The 27,165-nt window shown below is 40.1% G+C and overlaps 1 long non-coding RNA gene across 1 annotated transcript; it reads left to right on the plus strand.

Annotated features, from left to right (window-relative positions):
* Positions 1 to 4,903: 4,903 nt before the first annotated feature.
* LOC117502309 lies at positions 4,904 to 25,793 on the plus strand. The gene is made up of 3 exons (XR_004558266.1): positions 4,904 to 4,914; positions 11,753 to 11,757; positions 25,701 to 25,793. It is a non-coding gene; the product is annotated as an uncharacterized LOC117502309 (long non-coding RNA).
* Positions 25,794 to 27,165: the final 1,372 nt, after the last annotated feature.

Below are 27,165 nucleotides of genomic sequence, written 5' to 3' on the forward strand. Positions count from 1 at the left end.
ATAACAAGGAGTCACAGTCACTTTTTTTTTGAGTGACTGTGACTTAAAGTTGTCTTATTTACTGTTAAACAATGCACAGTAGCTTGCATATGATACTTTTGGCTGGATTTAAACATTGTTTATTCCTGGTTTATGACCTGATTAAATTTCTTTGTTAAATTAGGTTTTCAGATGCCAAAAAATAAATGTATTTGATCTTTGTATTTTTTTAATCACTCTTTTAGATTTACTGTTGTATACTGTATTTTACAATTGGTGCAAATTACTTACTTACATTCTGACACATTTCTCACATTTATAGTGGCAAATATAGAATATAAATGATCAGATTGAAAGTATAGATCTATTTGTTGTTATGGTGTTAAAAATGTTAATAACCAGGACGCAATGCACGGGTTTGATGACGGGCAAAAAACACAGTCTACCCACTTCAAAAATGTAGACTACACCACTGAAATTAACACATTGAAAATATGGTTTGACCAAAACAAATTGTCATTAAATAAGACAGGGATGAAGTGGAGGTGTAAGAGTCACTAGGTGTTCACAGGAAACACTTATTTATTTATGTATGTATGTATTTATTTATGTATGTTCATTGTTAGTTGCTTTTATATTTTCTGTTGTGTTTCTATTCAGGTTCTTCTTGCCTCTTTCTCTAAAATTGTATATAATAATCATTCGATTATTAATATATAAACAAAAATAAATTTAAGAAATATTACAATTTGAAAACAAATGCACCCGAACGTGATGAGAGCTGCTTAATGCTAACTTTTAACATTGAAAAATGCCATAGACATGCTAACGCGTTAGCGTCGCTCCCGTTTTTAAGTTATAAAATACATCTATCAACTGTTTCAGAAGACCATAACAGGTCGGTTTAACATAGAAAAGGTAAATAATACTCACAGAAGTATGCTCTTTAGGGTTTTAGCGGGGGAAAATTAAGCGAAAGAAAGAAAGAATAAACGAAGCAATAGGTCGAAGCATTGCTTCAATCTGCGAACCACTGCTTGTATTGGTTCATGGTTCAAAGCAAAGCTGTGCTGCAGAAAAGTTGATTACAGGCGCACATGAGGTGAAATATATATATAGAAAAACATTAAACTGAAGCCAAGAGTAACGAGGCTGTTTGTTTTAAAAATGTAAGGAATAGAAAGAAAGTACAGATATTTGTGTGAAAATGTAATGAGTAGAAGTCAGAAGTAGGCAGAAAACTAAGTAAAGGCGTAAAGTATAGATACCTAAAAAGTGTACTTAAGTACAGTAATGAAGTATTTGTACTTCGTTACTTGACACCTCTGCTGATACTCAGTTTTAAAAGTAACTAAGTTAGATTAGTAGTTACTTTCAGCAGCTGCCGACAACACCCACCCCCGTCACCTCAACATAAAAATGATAATCCGTTTTGCCAATACTCACTTTATAGTCACCTTTTCTTGACTTCAATAAACATAAATATTTGTAAAAAATAAAGACATCTTTCTTGACCTCATATTTAACTGACAGCACTGTAATTTTTCTAACCAAATTCTTCTGAACATTTTTCTAACATTTAAATTCCTTCTAAACATTTTAGTTGTTTAAATTATCATTATGACTATTATTATAATTCTAAGTAGTATTAGTAGTAGTAAAAGTATGAAAAAATGTCTTCAAATGTGGACCTTTAATCTAGGGCTGCTGTGGGGAGCCGCCGCCACCCCCCCCAAAGCTCCCTTTCTGGCTGCATTCGCCCCTGGTTTGAAAAACTGATTGAAACTAATTGGAAAAACTCAATTAAATCCAGATTGACAACAAACAGACAGAAATATACTTCAATGCAAAACAGAGTAATATAAGAAATGCGAAGAGCAAAAACAAATTTTTTTATCACAATAATGCAAAACGCAAACGGAAATGGAAAACAAATATGTCAGAATATTAACCTTCTGGGGTCCGAGGGCATTTTTTGGACAGTTCACTCGCCTGGCATAAATGTTTTATTATTGCTGTTAACAGCTCTCCCTGCATCCCACAATCAAGTTTTATCTCTTTTTTTTTCAGGACAACCTGTGCTTTCATAATATATATGCTTTTGTTGTGTTTTATAAGTGTAATAAAGGTTTACAATCAAAAATAAGGAAGGATAAAGTAAAGCGGAAAAATAATTTTCCACACACATTTATTCAAAACACACAGAAAACTATAATAAACAAGTGTTTTGACACTTTATAAAGGTATTTTGAGGCCTTGTGTGAAAGACTGTACAACAAAAAGGTTCAAACAATAAACACAAATGCACATTTTGAACAATATATACAAAATGGTCTATGCATTTTTTTGTCTTCATGGTAAAAGCAAGAGTTATCCAGTAACATTCACATGCAAACTTGTGGAGCAGTCCAGATAGTTACACACTCTTTGTTTGAGCACGTGAGGCTCTCCATCTGCTCCATCTTCTTTCACTGATCGCTGTGTGTAATGGCGCAGGGCGCATTTGGAGCCCAATAGTATGTACTCATTGGAGCACCCAGGGGGCTATTCAAACGGGCCAACTAGTAACATATCACTCCTGAAAATGATCTTTGGCTTTTCATGTAAGGTGAATCTGCCCTACGATTGGATTTTGGAAAACCATGTGACAGTGAACCAATTCCGATTGGACACTCACATTGCCCACGTCATCACACAGCTTCTATGAGGAGTACAAAGATGGCCAGTGGCTGGCTCGAAAGTCTGCAGAGTTAACTTTTCAGCAAAAAAAGTAAGTTTCTATCTCATATCATTAAAAAGTTATTTATAATTTAGTAAAGCTTGGTCTTAGCCGTCATATATGACAGTGTCGGCCCCAGAGGGTTATCAAACTTTTAGTGAGGCAGAAAAAGAAAGATGCATATCATTTGGAATTGAAAATTAATAATCTACGGTTTTAGCAAAAGAGCTGAATTTATCATTTCTACGCTCTGTTGAAGAAATGGCAGCATGTTTCAAGTTGCCTGAAATAACCTACAACAATCCAGGACACAATCAAATGTTTAATATAAAACCAATATCAGAGGTTGAAATTTTAAAGATTATAAATGCCATGAAGGAATCCAAAGCCAAAGACCATCATGGGTTTGATGTTGGATTCCTAAAAACACATAAAATGGCTCTAGCACATCCAATTACACATTTAATAAATTTGTCAGTTGAGCATTCCATTGTACCACAGACATGGAAGATGGCCACAGTTACCCTGATCTTTAAGGTGGGTGACAAAGATGATATTAATAACTACAGACCAATTAGCATACTGTCAGTCTTTTCTAAAGTCCTTGAAAAGTGGGTCACCAAGCAATTGATTCAACATCTACAAAGTGGCCAAACTACTCTGAATTCCATGCGATTTGGTTTTCGTACTTGTCATTCAACTGAGACTGCCATAACAATGTTCATGGAAAAAGTGAAAAGTCATTTGGATAAAAACAATTGTGTAGAAGCAGTTTTCTTAGATTTGCGTAAAGTGTTTGATCTAGTGAATCCTAATATTTTATTATTAAAGCTGCAATCTTTTAATTTTTCTGAGCGTGCCATAAAATGGATGGCATCTTATTTGTCAAATAGAAAACAGGCCACCGTGGTTAATGGTATTAAATCCCCCTACTTAGATTGTGCACTAGGAGTCCCCCAAGGATCTATCTTGGGGCCCATTTTATGTTCATTATTCATTAATGACCTACCAAAGGTTTGTGAGGATGTGGACATACAACTTTACGCTGATGACGCGGTGATCTACACAACTGCAAGATCACCTGAGGCAGCAGCTCAAACTCTTACGTCAGCCCTAAAGTATATTTTAAATTGGCTTAATGGATCATGTCTGAAATTAAACATACAGAAAACTGTCTGTATGTATTTTTCAAAAAAGGATTCCAATATTAAGTGCTCCAATATGTACATTGGAGATGATGAACTGCAGTTAGTTAAAGAATTCAAATATTTGGGAGTGTTGCTGGACTCAACACTCTCCTTTAAAAATCATATTAAAATGATAACTAACATAATCAAATACAATGTGTTTAACTTCATCAAAATAAGGAGGTCAATGACAGATCAAGCCGCTATGATGCTTTTGCACTGTATGATTTTTTTTTTTTTTTCTCATGTAGGTTACTGGTTAACCAGCTGGTCTCTAACAGGTGTGACAATTCTAAAACTGATTGAAAGGCTTTATAAAAGAGGACTGAAAATTTTAGATAAAAGACCATTTTCGTATCATTAGATATCATTATTGTAAAATTTTAACAACATATAACTTATTTAGTTTTGAAAATTTTATAAAATTTAAAAATGCTTGTCTAATATATAAAACTTTACATGGGTTGGCTCCTCCATCTCTTCCAAATGATATTAAATATAGACCAACTGGTCCGAGGGTCACCAGAGCCGTGAGTAGAGGGGACTGTGAGGTGTCTGTGCGAAAAACAGCTTTTACACAAAATGTTCTGTTCTACAAAGGCAGTGTCCAATGGAACGCTTTGCCAACTACAGTGAGGGAGGCCCCAAGCTTTAAAGCTTTCAAAAGTCACTTAAATCAAATAAAAATGTGAGCATTATGAACTCAATTGTAGAAACTAAGAAGAACTGTAGGGAATGTGCAATGCACTACAGCACTATATATGAAATTAGACTTGCAATTTTAATTAACTTATTTCAGTTAAATTGTACATGTAGTAGTAGTGTTTTTTTTTTGTTTTTTTTTTTGCTGTGTGCCTTCCTTTGAAGGAGTTTGTGTAAGATCACCTTAATGCTTGAATCATGTCAGTGTCCTCTTGTTTCCTGTCTTTTGTCCAGTCTGTGTCTTGTTGTTATAGTAGTTAGTGACCCCTATCTAATATAGTCTGTTTTCGTATGGTAAGCTCCTGTGATGTTTGTGTTGGCTTATTAGTGCAGCAGATAACTGAAACAATCCTTCAAATGGTGATACAAGCATCAAATTCAGCACAAATACAGCTGGAGCAAAATGAATTGAGCAACTTTAACTTTTGACCCCTGTACAAACTGAAAGTGACCTTTGTCATCATTCTTGCTGCTTTTACCTCATAACTCCATAACATTCAGTCACAGATTGTCCAAACTATACCTTTTTTGGAATCTTTATGATCAGGCAAATAATGTGGTGTAGTCTTCTATATGATTGGAGCATCTTTTAATTTTGATCCCTGTGTAATTCTTCAGTTGACCCCTACCTGGCTGCCTATTGAAAATTCAAGTGGCCAATCTTTTTTTTAAAGAGTTCATGTCTATGGATTATTTGTGCTGAATTTGATGCTTGCATCACCATTTGCAGGATTCCACTCTAAATATTCTCTTATCTGCTACACTATATATGAGTGTTTCTCAATTGCCCTCAAAAGTATTGGAACACTTGGTATTTCACACATTTTAATTTGTTTATTCCATTTCAAATACTTTTTTTCTAAAATTATCTTCCTTAACTCAAACTGAAAGCAAATCTTTACAACTTGATGTAAATTAATTAAAAATACAAAATCCAGCTTCCTGATGAAGTGGAGTAGAGGAGGATTTTCTTAAAAAGAAAAGCTGAAAGTTCAGCTACTATTTGACAGAAAGTACATTTGAGATGAAAGCCTAGATTTGATGTTTTGGTGAAAGAAACTTTTGTATTTCTTCATAATTGATGTAAATAAAGCCCTAGACATATTCAGTGACTTGGAAATGTTCAGGTTTCCATCCCCTGACTTGTCTAAAGAAAAATGGCAATAAAACTGACAAGTTTTATCATGTTTTAGAGATTTGCTTTCAGTTTGAGTTTCACTTTCAATTTCAAGTTATTAATTTATATAGCGCCAACTCACGACAAAGTTGCCCCAAGGCGCTTCACACAATTCATAACAACACAAAGTAATTTAAAATCAAAATTAAAATCAAGAAAAGCACAATAAAAAGATAAAACACAGTAGAATAAAAATAAATTACAAAGCAAACATAAAAACAAATTATCCATAAATCCACAATCTCCATAAATGATTTACAGAGGGGATCAGAAGGCCTATTCATATGAATGTTAAAATCACCCATGATCAAAATGTTATCAGCACTAGTTGACAAGTTAGAAATAAACTGACCAAATTCATCCAAGAATTCAGAATATGGGCCAGGGGGCCTATAAACAATAACAAAATAACACAACTGATGTCCATACTTCTGCCCCAAACAATATGTAACATCATGGGCAGAGCAGAGAATCAGATGCTCAAATGATCCATACCTGTGACCCCCAACAGTTACTAATGTAAACCTATATTTATAAATAAAAGTAATACCCCCGCCTTGCTTCATACCACGGGAAACATGACTAAATGTGTATCCCGGTGGGCAGGCTTCATTTAGGGGAAGAACAACTGTAGGTTTAAGCCAGGTTTCACAAAAACCAATCATATCCAAATGGTGAGCCACAATTAAGTCATTGATCAACATAGATTTTGAAGACAATGATCTAACATTTATAAGACCCAAACTAAGGACCTCGGCAGAGTTGACTATTTGGGTTTATGGGTGGTTCCAAAGTAACATTTCTGAGGTACCTAAAAATAGGTTTAGGCCTGATACACTCCACATGGATCACAGGCATCAGACACGAAATATTTAATACAGCAGGAACAACCAGCAGGCCATCCTTGACTCCAATGTCATCCAATGTAGTAATAGGTACTAAATTTGAAAAACATATCCCCCTGTAAGTTCTACAAACACGTCTACAGGAGCAGGCCACAGTCTCAATCTGATAAATCTCTCTCCCAGAAAAACCACTGTCAGCACCTTGGATTGTCAGCACTAAACTCCCCGCTAAACTAGTGGATCCCACGCACACATTCATCCCATATTCTGCGACTTGCTGTATACTCTGAGTGTTACCCTCCCTGCAGAGCCCTATCTACAAGATGGCAGCTCCCTCTCCAGTAGGGTGAAAGCCATCCGGCATTAACAAATCACGCCAGCCCCAGAACAAAGGCCAATTATCAACAAAACCAAAACCGTGTTGTGTACAAAACTGTGCCAGCCACTTATTTAACGATAACAGCCTGCTAAAAAACCTCATCACCACCCCGGGAGGGGAGGGGACCAGAAACTATTAATCGATGCCGATGCCGAAGATGAAAATTATCTTCCTCAAATCGAGTCTGAGGAAGATAATTTTAGATATTTTTATTCTTTATATTTTTTTAATTCTTGTATTTGGCATAAACAAATTGTGAAAATTCCAAAGTGTTCCATACTTTTGGAGGGCACAGTGTCCTAACCTTATGATGAGTGCAAAATCAGTGTGGTATTATTACTGTTTTGTTTAAGAATGGTTAATTTTCACTGTTGCTGCACTTTGTGTCAAATCATAGTCATATCGTTTATCATATTGATATGAAAATTCAGTAAGGTATAACTTCTTTTAATACATTCCAAATCTAAGGTGTAACTTTACTGTTTACTAAGGTACACCTAAATATCTTAAAAAACAAAACGAGAGTAGAGCCACTTAGGTGCCTATTCTTGAGAACCAGGGATGGTAGGTTGAAAAGCTTTTTATCCCATGGGAACTCTCCCTGCCCACCTAAGCGGCTAAAGAATATAGACAGCATGTGTATAAGGGTGATTCTTAGACTACGGGCACTTATTATGTCCTTTGATCATATTGTATGAAAAACAGAAAAAAGGGGAAATTTCACACTTTTATAGTTATCTTTACAATGAAAGTGTGTTAAGAAATTTGTTCTAGTAGTCTATGATGACTTTTTCACCTTTTTTCAGCATCATTATATGCAAATATTGCCGTTTTGTGCTTGTCCCACACCCAGACTTTTGATCTTCAATGATAAAAATGAATGGTAAAGAAATGTTTTTTCTAATGTTTTAAAATATCTCTGAATAAAATATCAGTAAAATAATCAAAACATAATTGGGGTATTCAATGTCATACAATTGTTGTGATTTTTTTAAACAAAATGTAGTTGTCCCACACTATTGCCGTAATTTCCACCACAACACTGTAATGTCCCTTTAAACAGTTTGTATGAAAGATTGTTTGGGTAGTTTCTATGGAGATAAACAGTGACATCAGAGCACATGTATATAGCGCCAAATCACAACAAACAGTTGCCCCAAGGCGCTTTATATTGTAAGGCAATGGTGTGGTGGAAATTACATTTACAAGGCCAATAGTGCCCGTAGTTAAAGAATCACCCATAAGTGAAAGGGAAGTCTGGGGTCCCCTGCTGGAGCTGTTGCCCCTGCGATCCGAACTTGGAAAAGCTGTGAAGATGAGTGAGTATATAATGACATTTACATGACATTTTATATGACAATATTGAGATATGATAATTTGGCCATATTGTACAGCCCTACTGTCAACTAGCTGAAAACATTGAATATTAATTTACATCTACATTACAAAAAAAATGCTTAAAGTGGCAGGGGGTTAAGAGGGCTGTAATTAGGGGGGTCAGATGAAAAGCAAAAAAAGAAAAATGCTTAAAAAGGTAGGGGGTATGGGGGGCAGAGCTCCCCCAGAAGCTGATAGGTTTTAGTCATGCTCATGCTTCCAAGAACCATTTTGCTGAAAAAAGTCTGAAGGACCTAAAGGACATTGTTAGATGGCAAGGAGTTTTTCCAGGCATGTGAGAGGCCAATAAAAAGAAAAATGCTTAAAAAGGCGGGTGGTCTGGGTGGGCAGAGCACCCCCCTGAAGCATGGTTTTTGCCATGCTAATGCTCCCCTGAAGCATTTTCTCAAAATAAAGTCTGAAGGACCTAAATGACACGGTGAGATGCTGATGAGCTTCATGTCCACGACATATACATATTAGTAACCCACAGTGACTTGAGGAAGTAACTTTAAACCTGTTTTGGAAAGATGAATGTGTTAGATTACTTGTTATTGAAAAAAACAGTCAGATTAGGCATCACTGCGTGTTAGGTGCAAGATTTTCAGCGAAGCGATTATCAGATAAACCTGCAGTCAGAATGTTGTCAGCAGATGTTAACAGCTGTTTTGGGCTTGAGTCTTAAACTCTTCTCTTTTCATTTAAAAAACAATGCGCTGTGGTCTGGTCTAGTCTAATCTAGTCATCAAGAGAAAATTAATGGGAGAAATTTTATTTTGGTGTGACATTTCTTGCTTGTGCATGACAGCGTGAGATTGATCCAGAAAGCGTGACTGTCACACCAGACGCGTGAGAGTTGGCAACCCTGGTGCTAAGTGACACTATATAAGGTTGTGGCAGCTGCAGCCACAGCGCAGAATGGAATGCAAGGAGACAAGATGGTTGTTCTTATAATTTGCTGTAAATCAATGTGTCATTGTTCCAGTGCAGCTTCATCGTTTCTTCAGGCTTATGAACCTAAACTGAGTGCTACACAACACAAATGATTACAGACAAATTGTAAATCCTTGGAATCAGTGTCCTGTAAACCTGTCTTTGAACTTGTATCTACTTTTGGAGCATACGTTTGATTGTATAATAAGTTCAGCTTTTATAATGATCACCTCTTTTTTAAATGATGCTGTAAAATGTTCACCACATATGAGGTCTATTAGACAATAAACCGACCCTTTTATTTTTTTTTAAACTATATGGATTTGAATGACGTGCGATTCCACCAATCATGCTTGAACCCTCGTGCGCATGCGTGAGTTTTTTCACGCGTCGGTGACGTCATTTCCCTGTAGGCAGGCCTTGAGTGAGATGTGGTCCCGCCCACTCGGCTGAATTCCTTTGTTTCACACGCTGCTCCAGACGGCGCGCGTTGCTTTATCAAAATTTTTTCTGGACCTGTGAGGAATATCCGAGTGGATACTATTCGAGAAATTAAGCTGGTTTTCGGTGAAAAGTTTAACGGCTGATGAGAGATTATGGGGTGTTTCTGTCGGTGTAAGGACTTCCCACAGAGCGGGACGTCCTGCAGCGCTTCCAGGCGCCGTCGTCGGCCTGTTTCGACCTGAAAACATCCTAATTTAAGGCTTAATTCACCCAGGACGTCGTGAGAGAACAGAGAAGATTCAGAAGAGGCTGGCATGAGGACTTTATGTGGACATTCCACTGTTTAAGGACATTTTGTAATGAAAGACGTGCGCGCAAATTCGCCGAGTCGTTTCCGTGACGACTCGGCAAATCTGTGTGTGCTGCGACAGGAAAAACACCTCCGTGTTGAAAACCATTTGTAAATTCAGGCGGCTTTTGATGGCTTTCAACAAGTGAGTAACTGAGAAATTGTTTAACAGGTTGGGCATGTTCCAACTTGCCCGTTAAGGTTTCTAACGGAGGTGTTTTTCCTGTCGTGACCCCCCGCGGTCGGGTCCGGCCCGATATGCGACTCTGCCCGCACGTTCTTTCATTACAAAATGTCCGTTAACAATGGAATGTCTGAATAAACTCCTCATGCCGACTTCTTCTGAAAGTTCTCTGTTCTCTGACGACTTCCTGGGTCAACAGAGCCTGAAATGTGGAAGTTTTCAACTTGAAACAGTGAGACGCTGCCGCCTCGAAGCGCAGATCGCCGTCAGGCACTGTGGGCCGTCCTTACGGCGACACTAACAGACCAAAATCTCTCATCAGCCGTTAAAATTTTTACTGAAAACCAGCTGAATTTATCGAATGGTGTCCACTCAGTTGTGCCTTACAGTTTTGAAAAACTTTTGATCAAACAAAGCAGCAGTCTCTGAGCCATTCCTAAACAATGAAAAAAAACGACGAGAGGGTGGGCGACTCCTCACTCAAAGACTGCCCACAGGCGAATGACGTAACCGACAGGCGTGAAAAAACTCTTGCATGCCCACGAGGGTTCAAGCATGTCTGATGTAATCACACGTGATTCAAATCCATATGGTTTTTGAAAAAAATAATAAGGTCGGATACTTTTCTAATAGACCTCGTACAAGAGACAAACCCTCAGACCGTTTTGTTTCTCTATTAATGCTTTACAAGCTTCATGTTGATTTATTGAGGCAGGTGTGTAGGCCGTAAGGTCTAGTTAAGTCCAGAAGTATTTGGACAGTGGCACAGTTTGTAATTATTTTGCCTCTGTACACCATCGCAGTGAAGTTGATGTGAAGCAGTCAAGATGCCCAGACAGCAAATAGATCCGGGCCGGATATAGTCCAACATCTGGTACCAGTCCTGAAAACAGATCCGGTCCAAACAGTTTTTGCACCCTGGCCCAGATCCGGCACATGTCCGCTTTACAGATCTGGACCAGATCTGAACTGGATCCGCAAAACACCAACCGTTTACAGACCATATCTGGCACGGATCTGGGGCAGACGTGGACCGCATCACAGCACCATGGCAGAAACATGGGGCATAACGATAAGCAATTTTATCTTCACTCAGTAGAAACTATCCATTAGAGGTTGTAAACTCTGTACTCTGTAATCGTGATCTCACTGAGGCTTTTTTAAATGCTTATTGCAAAGCGGTTTGTTTCTTTACGACAGTCAAGTTTTATAAATCCAGGGACACTGATCTGTGTGTTATAGATACAAATCAGTTTCCTCGGATCCATGGAACTTACCCCTGTAAAACTTGTTCCTGCCATGGTGCTGTGATGCGGTCCACATCTGCCCCAGGTCCGTGCCAGATATGGTCTGTAAACGGTTGGTGTTTTGCGGATCCAGTTCAGATCTGGTCCAGATCTGTTCCAGAACTGTAAAGTGGAGCCGTGCAGTATCTGGGCCAGGGTGCAAAAACTGTCTGGACTGGATCTGTTTTCAGGATTGGTACCAGATGTTGGACTACATCCGGCCCGGATCTATTTGGTGTGTTTGCAGTGCCAAATTTCAGCTTTAATTCAAGACCATATGCTTGTGGTAAAGGGGCTGCATTTATATTGCACTTTCATACTCAAAACGCTTGATCATGATGCCTCAGGTTCACACTGATGTTAACATGCTGTCATGCAAGCAACTCAACTACACAATGGGAGCAACTTGAAGACAAAGGAACTTGGCCAAGGGCCAAAACCACCTTGTAGACACTGAGACAATACACCTGACATCAACCCTATTTTCTCAAAAAGACAGCAGACTGTTTCTGTGCCTGCTAGTTACGTGCACCATCTCCCAGCTGCTGATCTCTCATTTTCGCCCAATAATTTTGTGTGTGGGTATCTCCTAAAGGAAACAGGAATCCATACAGAGGCTTCTGTGACATCACAAAAGTTTAAGACGACCTGTTTCAGGCCTGAGTTTTACTTATAGCGGTTTCTCCTTGTACGGTCACAGTGCTGCACACATTTGAGGAAATATGTCCTCCTGTAAAAGACAGGTAAAGACTGATGTTGTTGGACGAGGCCAGTGGTGGGCACAGATAACCAAAAAATTAACTTCGATAACAGATAATAAGATAACTGAAAAGTTATCTTTGATAAATTTAAACCGATAAACCACCCAAAAATGTATCGGAAGTTACAGATAATCAATAAATTCCGGTGTTGTCTATGGGACATTTGCAGTTACTAAAAAGCTGAAATTGATTTTTAACACGATCGCTTTTGAAAGCATCAAAAGCAGTAAAAGACCTATCGAATAAGCAAGAATGTTTGACCATGCTGCCCCCTGCAGGAAGCAGCACAGACAAATCCTGAGAGTACCCACGAAATCAACTCTTTACTAATCATAATCATTTTTCTTTCAACATTCTGCCCCTGTTGGAAGCTCTTGTTTACAACAACGCTCCCACCACAGCGGAACACCGAGAGCAGCCATAAGGCCAGCTCCCTATCAATTTCAACACTCCGGTCAGGCGGAGGTCTTGAAAAATAGTCATACTAACTTATGGTTTTTTGAAAATACTGATAGAATAACTCCATTAATGTAAATTCTCTCATTTGTACAAAGTTAAAATGTAACATATATCTTTTAATGTTGAATAAGGCACTAATTCTGAGGTTTTGTAACAAACACAGACCGCAAAGCATTCTGGGTAAAAGTGCTAAACAGTGATTGGTTCAGTAATCCATTATGTAAACCAACACGTTAATGTGACGTGTGTCGTGTGTTGGTTTAAAGATAAATGTGCTTTTGTAAAATATTCCATTTTTATTTGTAAAAACAGGCATTTTTACGGAGCCCTGGAAGTGTCATCGCAATTGCATGTTTTAAAACTTTTATGATGTTGTAAAACGTGCACTCAATATTAGTAAGTAAGTAAATTTATTTATATAGTGCCTTTCACAGACATAAGGCCATGTACACACGTTGTCGGGTATTTGTAAAACCGAATATCTTACCCTTTCAGTTTGGGGAAAAAACTTCATCCACACTACGTCGTTTAAAAAAAAAAATCCATCCACATCGAGCCGTATAAATGTGTTGTAATTAGTCTGCCAAACCTATGGGTGGCGGTACTGATTAAAATTCTATCCAATGAGGAGCCTTATTATCTTGTCGTCACTTCCACAAAAACTAAAAACATGGCGCCAACCTCGTTCGTGTGGACCGATAAGGAGTCGGAATTACTTCTAACCGTAGTTTTAGAATACAAAGTTAACATATATGCACACAAAAAGCGCCTGGACAACAATGGACAATACCAACACTTTGAGAGCAGCCATGTACCCAGATGTTTAATACTGCCATGAACACTCCTGGCCAGTAGATGGCAGTAGCGGCCTTGAAAAAATGTCAAACAAAATTCCAGATAATCCGTGTCTGCTACTTTTAAGATGCGTGGAATTTAACAAACGCAAATACACTAACGTCTATAAACCCAGAGAATAAATTCACGAGAGTTTTAGGCACTAGTGTTTAATGCTGTTATCTGTGGACCCTGAACAGAGTGTCTGAAATGCATTTGTCCTGTCGTGAACGTCTGAGATTACCTTATGCTACCCATAATGCATTGCTGCCTGGCACTGCATGTGCTCACAAAACCTTAAAAATTAGCACATTACTTTAAAACGAAAACATATATCTGATATTTTCACTTTATAAACTTCAGACATGACGATAATTTTCAATAACTTGTCTAAAATGAGTGGTTAAAATTTGAACCATAAGTTAAACATGTATGCCTCTGGATGACTTGGTGACATTGCAATTATATTAGTATGGTGTTAAAAGAAATTACTTTTTTTTGGTCACCAGTTCTCCTTTGCTTACAGATGATAGAGTGGTTTCTGACTGCAGAGGGTAGAACAACATGCCTATTAATAAACTTTTAACAGGTAGGTCTCAACAGCTTCAACAGTTTTAAATATGTTTTTCACTGTTAAGCATAGTTTAGTACGTTATCGGTCTAAAAGTTATCGGACGGTAATTCATCGGAAGATAATTACTCAGATGATGGTTTTTAAATTTATCTAAAAAGATAATCCGATAATGAAAACATTATCTTTGATAATTATCTGTTATCGTATTATCGGAAGTGTGCCCACCACTGGACGAGGCAATCCATCAGTTTCCTGCTGAGAACCATAGCCTCAGATTTTGACGTGCTGATCCTCATCCCAGCCGATATATATATATATATATATATATATATATATATATATATATATATATATATATATATATATATATATATATATATATATATATATATATATATATATATATATATATGAGCACAGAACTGAGGCTGCTGACATGAGTGGATTTGCTTCATTGTTTACAGCTCCTGATGACACTTTTAGGGATTTAATGATGCCAGATGGGACATGTCACTGCATGAAAAAATTCTCACATATCCTAATTACCTCCTTGAAGTTGGCATGAATGTTTTTCTCCAGACTGAGGTTTGCTTGGATTCAATGTGGAAAAAAATGTGTTTTCACCTACAGTTAAATGCACAATTATATGATTTCAACAGCCTACTGCTGCAGCTGTTTAGCTCCTGCAAGTGACAATACTTTATCTAATGCATTATAGACCACTTTCCATTCTGGAAGTGGTTTCTCATGAGTAAACATAGAGTGAGCCGTGAAGCGTCAGTTGTTGTTAAAGGGACAATGGTTCATTCATGTGTGGCGTTCACGTGTACAAATTGTGGAAATGCAGACAGGAGATCACAAAATTTTTTTTGACATCCAGAGATTCATGACACATCAAGGAGAAAGGACGGAGAAACTTTCTAGTAACAACGCCAGCTGTGGATAGTTCAGATCAACATCAAATGATCTGAGCAAATGGCATACAAAGTGTGCTCTGAGCATTTTATCTCAGGCAAGTGTTTGCATTGGATTATTCTGAAAGGAGTAAAGGAATATAAGATACAATAACGCAGTGACTGGAAGCTCTAAAAATTGTGAAATTTTGTCCCTCCAGTTACCATTGCATTTTGTGGACCCTGATTTTTTTTTCTTGACCCATTTGTGATCTTCAGAAACATTTGCACATATAATTTAGTGTGTACTAACAGCTTTAGCGATATTGTGAAATTTTGCTTGATTTAATTTAAACACGGTCCAAATATGACAGTGATATTTGGGTGAACTCTGGAATGACTGCCCTGATAGTCTGGAATGACTGACCTGATAGTATTAAATTATCTGGTACTTCGGCTGGCCTGAAAAGATCTTATAAAATAACAAAATTGCTTTTTATAGTACGATAAATTAGGTAAATTGTTTCTGTTCTTCTGTTTAATCTTTGCATCATACTCCTAATTGTTCTGCTATGTTCGGCTGTTTGGTGTATTGATTAATCTACAAAACTTTGCTCGTCTTCTTGTCCTTTTCTTTTTTGTCGTTGCTGTTATGAGTGCATATATATGTGTGTATATAGCAACTCATGATAGGGATGGGCGTTTATAAGCTATAAACTAAAACATATATCTGATATTTTTACTTTATAAAACTTCAGACATGACAGTAATTTTAAATAACTTGTCCAAAATTAGTTTGGTTAAAATTTGAACCATAAGTTAAAAATGTATGCCTCTGGATGACTTAGGTCATATTGCAAGCATATCCGTATGGTATTAAAGGAAATGTTTTTTTTTCTTTTTCCTTTTGGGGCTGTTTTTTCTTTGTTTGCAGAGGATTGAGATGCTTTTTATACAAGCAGTTCTCTTCTGTTTGCAAAGGTTATAACTATGCATCTGTTACAAAACTTTTAACAGGTGGGTGCTGAAATAATTTTAAAAATGCTTGTCGCTGTTCAGCTTTGTTTATTTTGTTTATCGGTTTAAAAGTTATCGGATAAAAATTAATCGGAAGATAGTTTGTCCAGTAATGGTTTTTAAAGTTATCTATAAAGATAATCCGATACTGAAAACATTATCTTCGATAATTATCTGTTATCGGATTATGGGAAGTGTGCCCACCACTGGCATTAGGGCTCTCCAGTTGGTTCAAAATGCTGCAGCCAGACTTTTGACACAAAGCAGAACGTTCGACCACATTACAACCATTTTGGCGTCTCTTCACTGGCTTCCTGTCCCATTGAGATCAGATTTTAAGGTTCTGCTGCTAGTCTATAAAATTGTTCACGGACTGGCACCTCCTTACTTAGCTGACCTAATAAACCTTTGTACCGGCCTGGGCTTTGTGTTCTCAGGGTGCAGGACTACTTTGTGTCCCTAGGGTGAATAAGAAGTCTGCAGTTCATAGAGCTTTCTCTTATCGTGCCCCTGTTCTGTGGAATGGTCTTCCTGTGTCAATAAAACAGTCAAAGTCTGTGGAGACTTTCAAGTCCAGACTTAAGACACACTTATTTTCCCTTTCATATGGCTAGAATACTGGTATAGTTTTGTTTTATGCTTTTTACTCTTTTAATTAATTTTAATAGTAAACGGAGCGTGCTGCGGCCTCAACTTTACCTAAATTCTGGTTCTTTTAGTGAAGCTTAGGGCTCGTGGCCGGCGATCACCTTAGTATTTCTTGCTTTTCTTGTTGATTAATGCTGGCAAATTGTCCAGTATTTCTTGTCTTTCTGATGCCTGATTCTGTTTTTCCTCTTCTGTTTACGGTGTAGTTCCATCCAGAGATGAGAGTTGTATTTGTGCTGGCGACCCTCCTGTCCTGTGCACCAACACCATTTCCTGTATATTCGTTTTGTGAATTGTTCTGTGAATTGTTGTGTAATTTATGTCTGTAGCATGGCCCAAGCAGAGGGTCACCTCTTTGAGTCTGGTCTGCTTGAGGTTTCTTTCTCAGAGCGAGTTTTTCCTTACCACTGTTGCTCTGGGGGTTAGTAAGGTTAGACCTTACTTGTGTGAAGCGCCTTGAGGCAACTCTGTTGTGATTTGGTGCTATATAAATGAAAATAAATTGAAATTGATGCATCGCTTTCAAAATTTGACATATTTTCCCATGACAAAAAATAAATAAATAAAAATAATGTTCAGACTCTAGTAACGAACCTCTACCTCATATAGCTCGATGCCATCAGTCACCCTTTGCTTCTCCTTGGAGCGAGTAAATGTTGCTTCGTCCAAAGAATCACTGTAGTGCATGTGGGACATTGAAATGGAGGGGCTAACACCTTTTTAAAAAGGCACCTTGAGCATTCCTGCTTCAGCTTTTGTCTGCAGTGGGCTGCAAATAAAATGCTATTGCATGATGCATCATGGGTAACCACACCCAGAATGGAAATGGGCCTATTCCCTGCGCTGGTAACATCATAGGTTGTTGACAGCAAAAATGGAAACAAGTTGGATGAATTGGTTGATACATCCTGTACAGGTGAGGGATGGGTTCAGACCCCAATGCAGCAATAGCACCAGAAAATTCAGAAACACAGCCTTTAATGACTCACTCACGCAGAGGTCAAAGGTCAGTATGCAACCTGGTAAAGAATTTGGTTTCTAACTATGAATTTATTTCTGTCATATTAATTTAATTTCCCCCGTTGTATTTAAGTTGTTTGATGGTCGTCATCATTGCTTTAACTTGTCCACTAATTGAATTGTTCTTACTTTGTCCAGTTGGCTAAGTAGGTGTCAGTCACAGTCACTCCACTAACTTCAACCTGGTCTCACGGCAAGTCGTGATATAGCAGCACGAAATATACATTAATCTATTCGTTCGTGATATTGTGACGAAAAGTGCCTAATTTTTGTCATGGCAGCACAAATTCATTCTAATTCATTACGTGATGGCTGCATGAAATTAAAAATGAAGCGGGGGGGGGTGAGTCGGGAGTTGTTATGGTTAGGGTGGGGGGAAGGAGTATGGTTAGGTTATGTTTAAGGTTAGGGTTGGGGTAGAAGTAGGGTTAGTAATAGTGAGTTAAAAAAAAACCCCGTCATGAAAATTTGACTCATTTCGTGAAGTGAGGATGAAAAAAAAAAAAACGTGAGACTGGGCTGCTAACTTAGTTCTTTTACTTTACTCCATTGGTTATTAAGGTGTCAATCATAGTCACCCCACTCAGTTACTCCATCCAGATTGGCTGACATTCATTAGATGGGAAGATGTGCGCTTTCCATTGGTTGGAGGTCAGGGGAAATCCCTCCAGTTTAGCGTAAAAGTGGTCAGACACGAAGTGGCAGAAAAAAAAAACTACCAAGGAGTCGAAGCAGAGAAGATGAGCAAAGCAAAAGTTATCCAAAGAGAGACTGTGAGGCAAATGATTGTATTGTGAGGATGTGTCACAAGACATTACATTGCAACTAATCCCCTTAAGCCTGCTTCCATCCAGCTGACAAAATGTAGGAGGGAACAATGAAAAAACAAAACAAAAACACAAATGCTACCTCTAACGATGAGCTCTCTGAGTGGAGAGGTGATTCCCCCACACCCTGAAAAATAAAAAACCATCAACTGCTCACTCAGACCATAAAGGTTCAGAAATATCACAGGTTTCAGGCCACATTCGTGGCACAACATGTATCTCATCAAGATGAGCTGTGTGGTTGTAACCAGTGGCCTGACTCTGCCCCCACCCTGGCTGCTGCTCTACACTGTGTGACAGACGAGGACACTTGAGTTTCAGCTCAGCTGAACTGATGCCGTATTTATTCTGCACAGAAAGGAATCCAACAATTCAGCAGCATGAAAACCCCCACGGTGGACATCAGTACACCTCCAGCCAGTGATTTGAAAACAAAATGTAAAAATGCAATAGAAATGCAGCACCAAGAGGAGACACTCAGAAGCAAGAGATTCCACCCCGTGACTTTGTTCTGCTGCCGTCATGTTGAGCTGTTTTAAACCCGACAGACATGGAATCACCGGCCTCGGAAGATGTTCATTCAGTTGTTTAATTTTGTAGAAAAAAAGCAGATCACAGACATGACACAAAACTAAAGTAATTTCAAATGGCAACTTTCTGGCTTTAAGAAACACTATAAGAAATCAAGAAAAAAATATTGTGGCAGTCAGTAACGGTTACTTTTTAGACCAAGCAGAGGAAAAAAATATGGAATCAATTCTGAGGAAAAAATTATGGAATCACCCTGTAAATTTTCATCCTCAAAACTAACACCTGCATCAAATCAGATCTGCTCGTTGACATTGACCCTGTGCCATGACATTGACCCTACGTGTCTTTTTGCAAGGAATGTTTTCCCAGTTTTTGCTCTATGGCAAGATACATTATCATCTTGCCATAGAGTTTAGACACAGCTGACTGTGAACAACCAACATCTTTTGCAACATTGCGTGTTGATTTACTCTCTTTTAAGAGTTTGATAATCCTCTCCTTTGTTTCAATTGACTTATCTTGTGTTGGAGCCATGATTCATGTCAGTCCACTTGGTGCAACAGCTCTCCAAGGTGTGTTCACTCCTTTTTAGATGCAGACTAACGAGCAGATCTGATTTGATGCAGGTGTTAGTTTTGGGGATGAAAATTTACAGGGTGATTCCATAATTTATTCCTCAGAATTGAGTGATTCCATATTTTTTTCCTCTGCTTGGTCTAAAAAAGTAACCGTTACTGACTGCCACAATCTTTTTTCTTGATTTCTTATAGTGTTTCTTAAAGCCAGAAAGTTGTCATTTGAAATGACTTTAGTTTTGTGTCATGTCTGTGATCTGCTTTTTTTCTACAAAATTAAACAACTGAATGAACATCCTCCGAGGCCGGTGATTCCATAATTTTTGCCAGGGGTTGTATACACATCCATAAAATGATGATCTCATGTATTGACAGCATTGTGACTCTTCCTCAGAAATCAAAGCTGATATTGGAATATCACGCTTTATTTTGCATTCGTGTTGGTCATTTGAGTGCGAGCTTTCTGAACTACGGTTCATATTTCTGTCCGAACCCGATGCTGTTAGTTTCTCTATTTCCACTCTGAACAAATCTCTGGCCAGTTAACAGGAAGAATTGCTGTTAGATCCTATATTTAAGGTTTTTGTTTGTTTGTTTGTTTTTTTTAACAAAAATGAACTTTACATCATGTGATACAGAACTGTCAGCAGCTTTAATCTGACCTGTTGACAGTGGTGGGCACAGTTCTGCTAATCTGATAATTATCGAAGCTAACGTTTTTGTAAGTGGATTACCTTTTCAGCTAACTTCAAAATCCATCAGAGGACCAATTAGCTTCCGATAAATTTAGTCAGATAACTTTTAAACCACTAACGTTTTTTTTACATAGTAATGGTGAGAAACATTTCTAAACCCTGTTGGCTCCTGTCTGCTATGTATTTTCCAGCAGTGAAGCAACTAAGAGAAGCTGAGCTCAACTCTATCCCAGCAAAAAGGGCCTGGCTGCCAGGCTGCTACAAAAAACAAAAGTCATTACCCTTTACAGCATACAGCGGTCCAGCCGTGAGGCCGAAGTCCTCAAAAGGAAAGCAGGTTTGACTCATGGTTTTGATTTATAAACCAAATTAATCTGGATAGTTTGTACAAATGACAGAGTTGACATTAATGTAGTTAAAGTGAAAATATAACACATATCTTTTAATTTTAAAATAATGCACTATTTCTGAAGTTTTGAACATTAACACACACAGATGCCAAAATGCATTATGGATAAAAATGCAGACCACGTGTGTTGCTGTGTGCAAAGCCACATTCGTGAGGGCACTTCAATAAATTTCACATCCAGCTCGAAAGTGATCGTCTGCTGACTGTTGTCGTGCTAATAGTGCGAATGGCCACACATTTTCTAAGTGCCAAGCGAGCAGTGTTAGATGTGCATGTGTGTCACCTGGAATTTGGCCAACACATGCCGCGAGAGGGATGGAATGGGCTCTCACAGGGCACATTCTGTCTTTAAGCTGCTGGTGTGCGCAAATAGTTGTACCAACAGGTGTACGAGGCATTAGAGGCAGCTACAATTGTACACATATTGCATACGATTCCTGCTTCATGTGCACTTCATGGGCAATTCGACCACATTCGTACTATGTGTGAAGGGGCCCGTGGTTTTGTGAACTTTTCTGCCAAACGTATTTGATCCATGATCAAAATGTAATCACAATGTGGACTGCAAAAACGTACAATATGACATGAGAGGAAGGAGGCAAAATGTAAGAGTGACAAATCACTAACATTTCATATGTCAAACCATGAATGCCACAAATACAAGACAGTCACGTAGCACTTAAAAATCTGCCACAAACACGTAATTTTGTTTAAGTTTGTCTGTTTGCTTGTTTATGTATGAAAGATTTATGTATGAAAGACTTAGGATTTTATGGACTGAGTTGAATCCACCTTGTGTTAAAAACTGAAAGTACTAGCGCAAAAAGACCAAAAAATGTCAATGTCAGCTTTATTTATATAGCCCCTTTACACAGTGAATGGCCTCCCAAAGTGCTTTAGGCACAACAATAAAAATAATAAAAACCAAAAAGACCTTTCAACAAAACGTGGCAGCGTACCACTGACTTTTCATTTTTGTCTGTTTGTGAACAGCATGTAACCCACATTTTTTATCCTTTAAAACTGAACAAATTTTCATAAATTCATAAGACTGAATTTCTTTCATATTTGAGAGCGTTATGTAGGATGGTATCCTTGATCGACTGACAAAGTTTGCTATGGATCTGATCCTGATTACTGATTTTGTGGCCATTTAAATTTAACATTGAAAACCCCATTTAATGTATATTTTACATTATATCTTTATCAAATATGCCCCAATCATTCTCATATTTGAAAGTGAGGTGCAGACTGGCACTCACTATAGCCTGACAAATTTGATCTAAATCTGATCCATATTGTGGATTTTGTGGACATTTGAATTTAATATTAAAAGCCCATTTGGTGTGCATTTTGCATTATTTCTCAATCAAAAGTGCCTCAGTCACTCTTATTTTTCTGTTATGGAGTTACCTACACCACCAAAATTGGATGGAGGTTCCAATTTTATGCCTATTTGTCAATCTTTCAGTTATCAGTAGGAAACCGAGTGCCAAAAAGCAATGACAAATTGTACATAGCAGAGAAAAAACTTTGATTCAAGTGCATGAGCTAAATACATATACTCCTGACAGAACTGGTGCAGTCGAAAACCGGTGTTTCAACTCCCTAAATGTGGCTTCGCACCGATCCAACCAGGTAAAGGGGACTCTTGTGGATGTCAGGGCTGTAAGGGGACCAACAACCTGACTATAGCCCTTAATGAACCTCCTGTAAAAATTGGCGAAACCGAGGAACTGTTGCAGCTTCCTACGGCTTACCGGTTGGGGCCAATCTCTCACCACCACTACCTTGGCCGGATTGGGTGCGACGGAGTTGGAGGAGATAATGAACCCCAGGAAGGACAAAGAAGCATGGAACTCACACTTCTCGCCTTTCACGCCCTCCAACAACCGCTGCAGGACTTGACGTACATGCTTAACATGGGTCTCAGGGTCCGGGGGGAAGATGAGGATATCGTCCAGATATACAAAGACGAATCGGTGCAGGAAGTCCCGCAAGACGTCATTAACCAAAGCTTGGAACGTCGCGGGGGTGTTAGTGAGGCCGAACGGCATGACCAGGTATTCAAAGTGACCTAAGGGGGTGTTAAATGCCGTCTTCCATTCGTCTCCCTTCCGGATCTGAACCAGGTGATAAGCATTATGAAGATCCAATTTAGTGAAGATTTTGGCTCCATGCAGGGGCGTGAACACTGAATCTAATAGAGGCAACGGGAATTGGTTGCGAACCGTGATCTCACTCAGCCCTCTATAATCAATGCATGGACGGAGTCCACCATCCATCTTGCCACAAAAAGACACCCGCACCCAACGGGGAGGAAGAATTCCATATTAGTCCTGGATGTAGGTCTCTATTGATTCGCGCTCAGGACGTGAAAGGTTGTACAGCCTGCTGGACGGATACTCAGTGCCTGAAACCAAATCAATGGCATAATCATACGGTCGGTGCGGGGGAAGCGTGAGTGCCAGATCTTTGCTGAAAACGTCAGCAAGATCATGATACTCAGCCGGCACCGTTGTAAGATTGGGGGGGACTCGGACCTCCTCTTTAGCAGTCTCACCAGGTGGCACCGAGGATCTTAAACACTCCTGGTGGCAGGTTTCGCTCCATTGAGCCACTACCCCAGACGGCCAATCGATCTGGGGATTGTGCTTCACCATCCAGGGAAAACCCAAAATAATCCTGGAGGTAGAGGGTGTCACAAAGAACACAATCTCCTCCCTGTGGTTACCAGAGACAATCAGGGTTAAAGGCTGTGTCTGGTGTGTGATTACTGGGAGGAGGGTGCCATCTAGTGCCCGCACCTTTAATGGTGAAGGAACAGCCACCAGAGGGAGCCCTACCTCCTTAGCCCATCTATTGCCCAGTAGATTCCCTTCTGACCCCGTGTCAATAAGTGCTGGGGCATTAAGGGTTAAATCCCCACAGAGGATTGTAACTGGGAGTCGTGCGCATTTGCATGGGGCACCCGTGTGGTTTGTATGACTCACTCTTAACCCAGTCTCTAAGGTTGAGTCTTGTTGTTTGACCGCCTGGGGCCCTTTGTTCTGCGCATGCTCATTCGAGCCACAGTAAACACACTCTCCACGTGCCGGTCTCTTTTTTTCTCCTTTGTCATTTTGGCCCTGCTCGTTTCCATAGCAATGTCAGCAGGGGGAGCTGGTGTCACGTGGAGAGCCCTGGCCTTGGAGCGGGGAAAGGGCAGGGCTGCTTCGGACCCGGAAAAGAGAGGGACGACGCGCGCCCGACCACGTCCTTCATCTCGCTCCCGTCAGTGTTCCACTAATCGATTGTCTAATCGGATAACCAGATCTATCAACCCATCTAAATCCCGCGGTTGATCTTTCGCCACCAGGTGCTCCTTTAGGGCCGGAGACAGCCCATTTACAAAGGCGGCGCGGAGCGCTACCAAATTCCAGCCGGCGCTTGCTGCCGCAATGTGGAAGTCGACTGCATATTCGGGTGCGCTACGGCGCCCCTGTCGTATTGACAGTAGCACATTTGAAGCGGATTCGCCTCTGTTGGGATGATCAAACACCTGTGGAAACTCCCTGATAAACCCAGTGTAAGTCGACAGGAGCCGAGAGTTCTGCTCCCAGAGCGCCGTAGCCCAGGCGCGTGCCTTGCCCCGAAGCAAATTAACCACATAAGCCACCCGGCTGAGGTCTGACGCATACATCACCAGGCATTGTGAAAAAACGAGCGCGCACTGCACCAAGAAGTCCGCACACGTTTCAACACAACCCCCGTATGGTGCCGGGGGGCTAATGTAAGCTTTGGGCGACGGGGGGGGGGAGACCTTTGAACGACCACTGGATTTTCAATATTTAGTGACAGGTCCGCAGGAGGAGTGGCTGCAGCCGTGCCTGACGCGCACGCCTCCACCTGAGCGGTGAGAGCCTCCATCCGACGGGTGAGGTGAATATCCTGCTCGGTTAATAGATCCAACCGAGCAATAAGGTTGGTGAGTATGTGCTGCAGCTCACCCAGCTCACCTCCTGGTGGAGCCTGTGCACCTTGCATTTCCATTGGCGGTTCAACTGGTGGAAAACGCCCCTCGGAGTCCATGACATGGCCGAGTTATCCTGTTGGGAAAGTGAAGTACACGGACCCACGCCAGGGGGCGTGAATGAACGGCCAATAGGATGTCCGAATAAATAACAATTTATTCTGCAAAAATGTGCCCACACAACCAAATTTGCTTTTAGTCTGTCAATCCCAAAACACAGTGACGCGTGGGCAGGCCCGAGGGTAGGAGACACCTATCCAGAGAAGAGCCGGGACCCACGATGTTCCACCACCAATGGAGACCTGCAACACACCAGAGCCGCCAAGTCCTGAATCCACAGGTGGCCACTGCTCCAGCTGTCAGATCCGGTACTGCTGGCAGGAACAAACAGGTTAATGGTGGGTGTGTGTACACCCAGCAAACAGTCAGCAAAATACAGTTCCTTCCTGGGGGGGAAAAAACCTCCACTTCCAGATAGCAGGAACACAGAGTACGTGCAGTGCCTTATGTACTACTTAGAAAGTCACAAGTGAGGGGTGGAGACGCCAACTCCTCCAACTTCCACAAACTCGGCTACAAGCTGCAAGTATACAGAAGGTTAATGACTGCAAAAAAGCTCAGAAACAAAAACGTGTGCGTACGGCACAAAACGGCTGAGTTGTTTACCTGTCAGGTAAGCTGATAACTCGGCAGAGTTATGGTGTCCTTCCCAGGCTTTTATGGAGATGACGTGATGATGACTGATGAGTGACAGCTGAAGCTCCGGTGCACCTGGTGATCACACCGGGCCACTGCGCCCTCTGGTGCCTGAAACCCAACAACAGGCAGGGCGCCCTCTGGTGGTGAGTCAGCAGTACCTCCTCTTTGTGCGGCCCACACAACAGCCCATAGCAGTACCCACTCTTCTTCCCTCTTCCACTAACTCCTTTTGTACTCAAGCTGTTTCCCTTCCTCCAGCGACTGGTGATCTTTTGTTTGTTTTTGGACTCCTTCCTTTATACTTTGTATACTTTTGCTGTCAAGTATTTTGTAATTTGAGAGGCAATCAATTGTAGCTTTGCAGTTGTGGTGGCTTCTTTCTTTTCCGTTGGAAAATTTGCTTCTTTTAACCGCTTCTCAAATATTGCCCTTTTCCTCCTGCCCCATGTCTCATGCCTTGAGTAAGCGAAGCAGTAAAATATCTTTTTCTTCTCCTCAATGGTCCAATTTACACTGGTGTAGTTTTGTAGATTTCTTTTGGACCTTTCAGGCTGTTGTTGCTGGAGTCCAGGATCAGAACTATGCTGATCTAGTGGATTATCCAGCTGAGTGCTGCCGCAGGAGAGATCATTCCCCACAGCACTGGGAGAAATTGCACCACTGCTCTCCTCACACACCCTGGTGCCAAGGCGTGATTTGGGGACCTTTTTATCCTGGGTGACATCCGGCCAATACAATTTCTCATTATTGGACATTTTCAGATTTGCTTTCTGGAGTTTTTAGCTGGGGTTTGTTTTCATTGAAATGTCCTCATACCGAGATCTCTCCCGGCAAACCCTCTTCACAGTGGGGCGGACGACACTTGAGGCTAGTGTCCAGTAGGAACTCCAACCCACAAATTGTCCAACATGTTGTGCACGTTCTGAGTTGCAGAGACTATGTGGTGAGGGGTACGATGTGCCCGCTGGACTATTTGGTGAGATAGTTTATTGTGCAAATTTTTTGTTCTATTCAAAAGCCTATTAATAAGCGGGCGCCGCCCTGTGACTCAGACAAGGGGACAGTGAAGGGCTGCGAATCCTGCACCAAACTGTGTAAATTTTCTCATGGATGCTGTTCACAGGCTGTTGGAGCCCATTGAGATACAAGCCTAACTCAGGTCCATACGTAATTGGACAATGACACATTACCATGATGGAGTTTAAATGAAACAATCAAGCTGTGCTTGGAGGGTAGCTTTAATTCAGAGTTTAATGAAAATATCAAATTCACAATTTATGAATAATTTCAATTTCATCTTTAATTTATTTTCATTTATATAGCACCAAATCACAACAGAGTTGCCTCAAGGCGTTTCACATAAGTAAGGTCTAACTTTACCAACCCCCAGAGCAGCAGTGGTAAGGAAAAACTCCCTCTGAGGAAGAAACCTCAAGCAGACCAGCCTCAAAGGAGGGACCCTCTGCTTGGGCCATGCTACAGACACAAATTACAGAACAGTTCACAAAACGAATATACAGGAAATGCTGTTGGTGTACAGGACAGGAGGGTCTCCAGCATAAATACCACACCCATCTCTGGATGGAGCTGCACCTTAAACAGAGAGAAAAAACAGAATGAGGCATCAGAAAGACAAGAAATACTCTATCA

This window comes from Thalassophryne amazonica, chromosome 2, assembly GCF_902500255.1.
Source record: "Thalassophryne amazonica chromosome 2, fThaAma1.1, whole genome shotgun sequence".
NCBI classification, from domain to species: Eukaryota; Metazoa; Chordata; class Actinopteri; order Batrachoidiformes; family Batrachoididae; genus Thalassophryne; species Thalassophryne amazonica.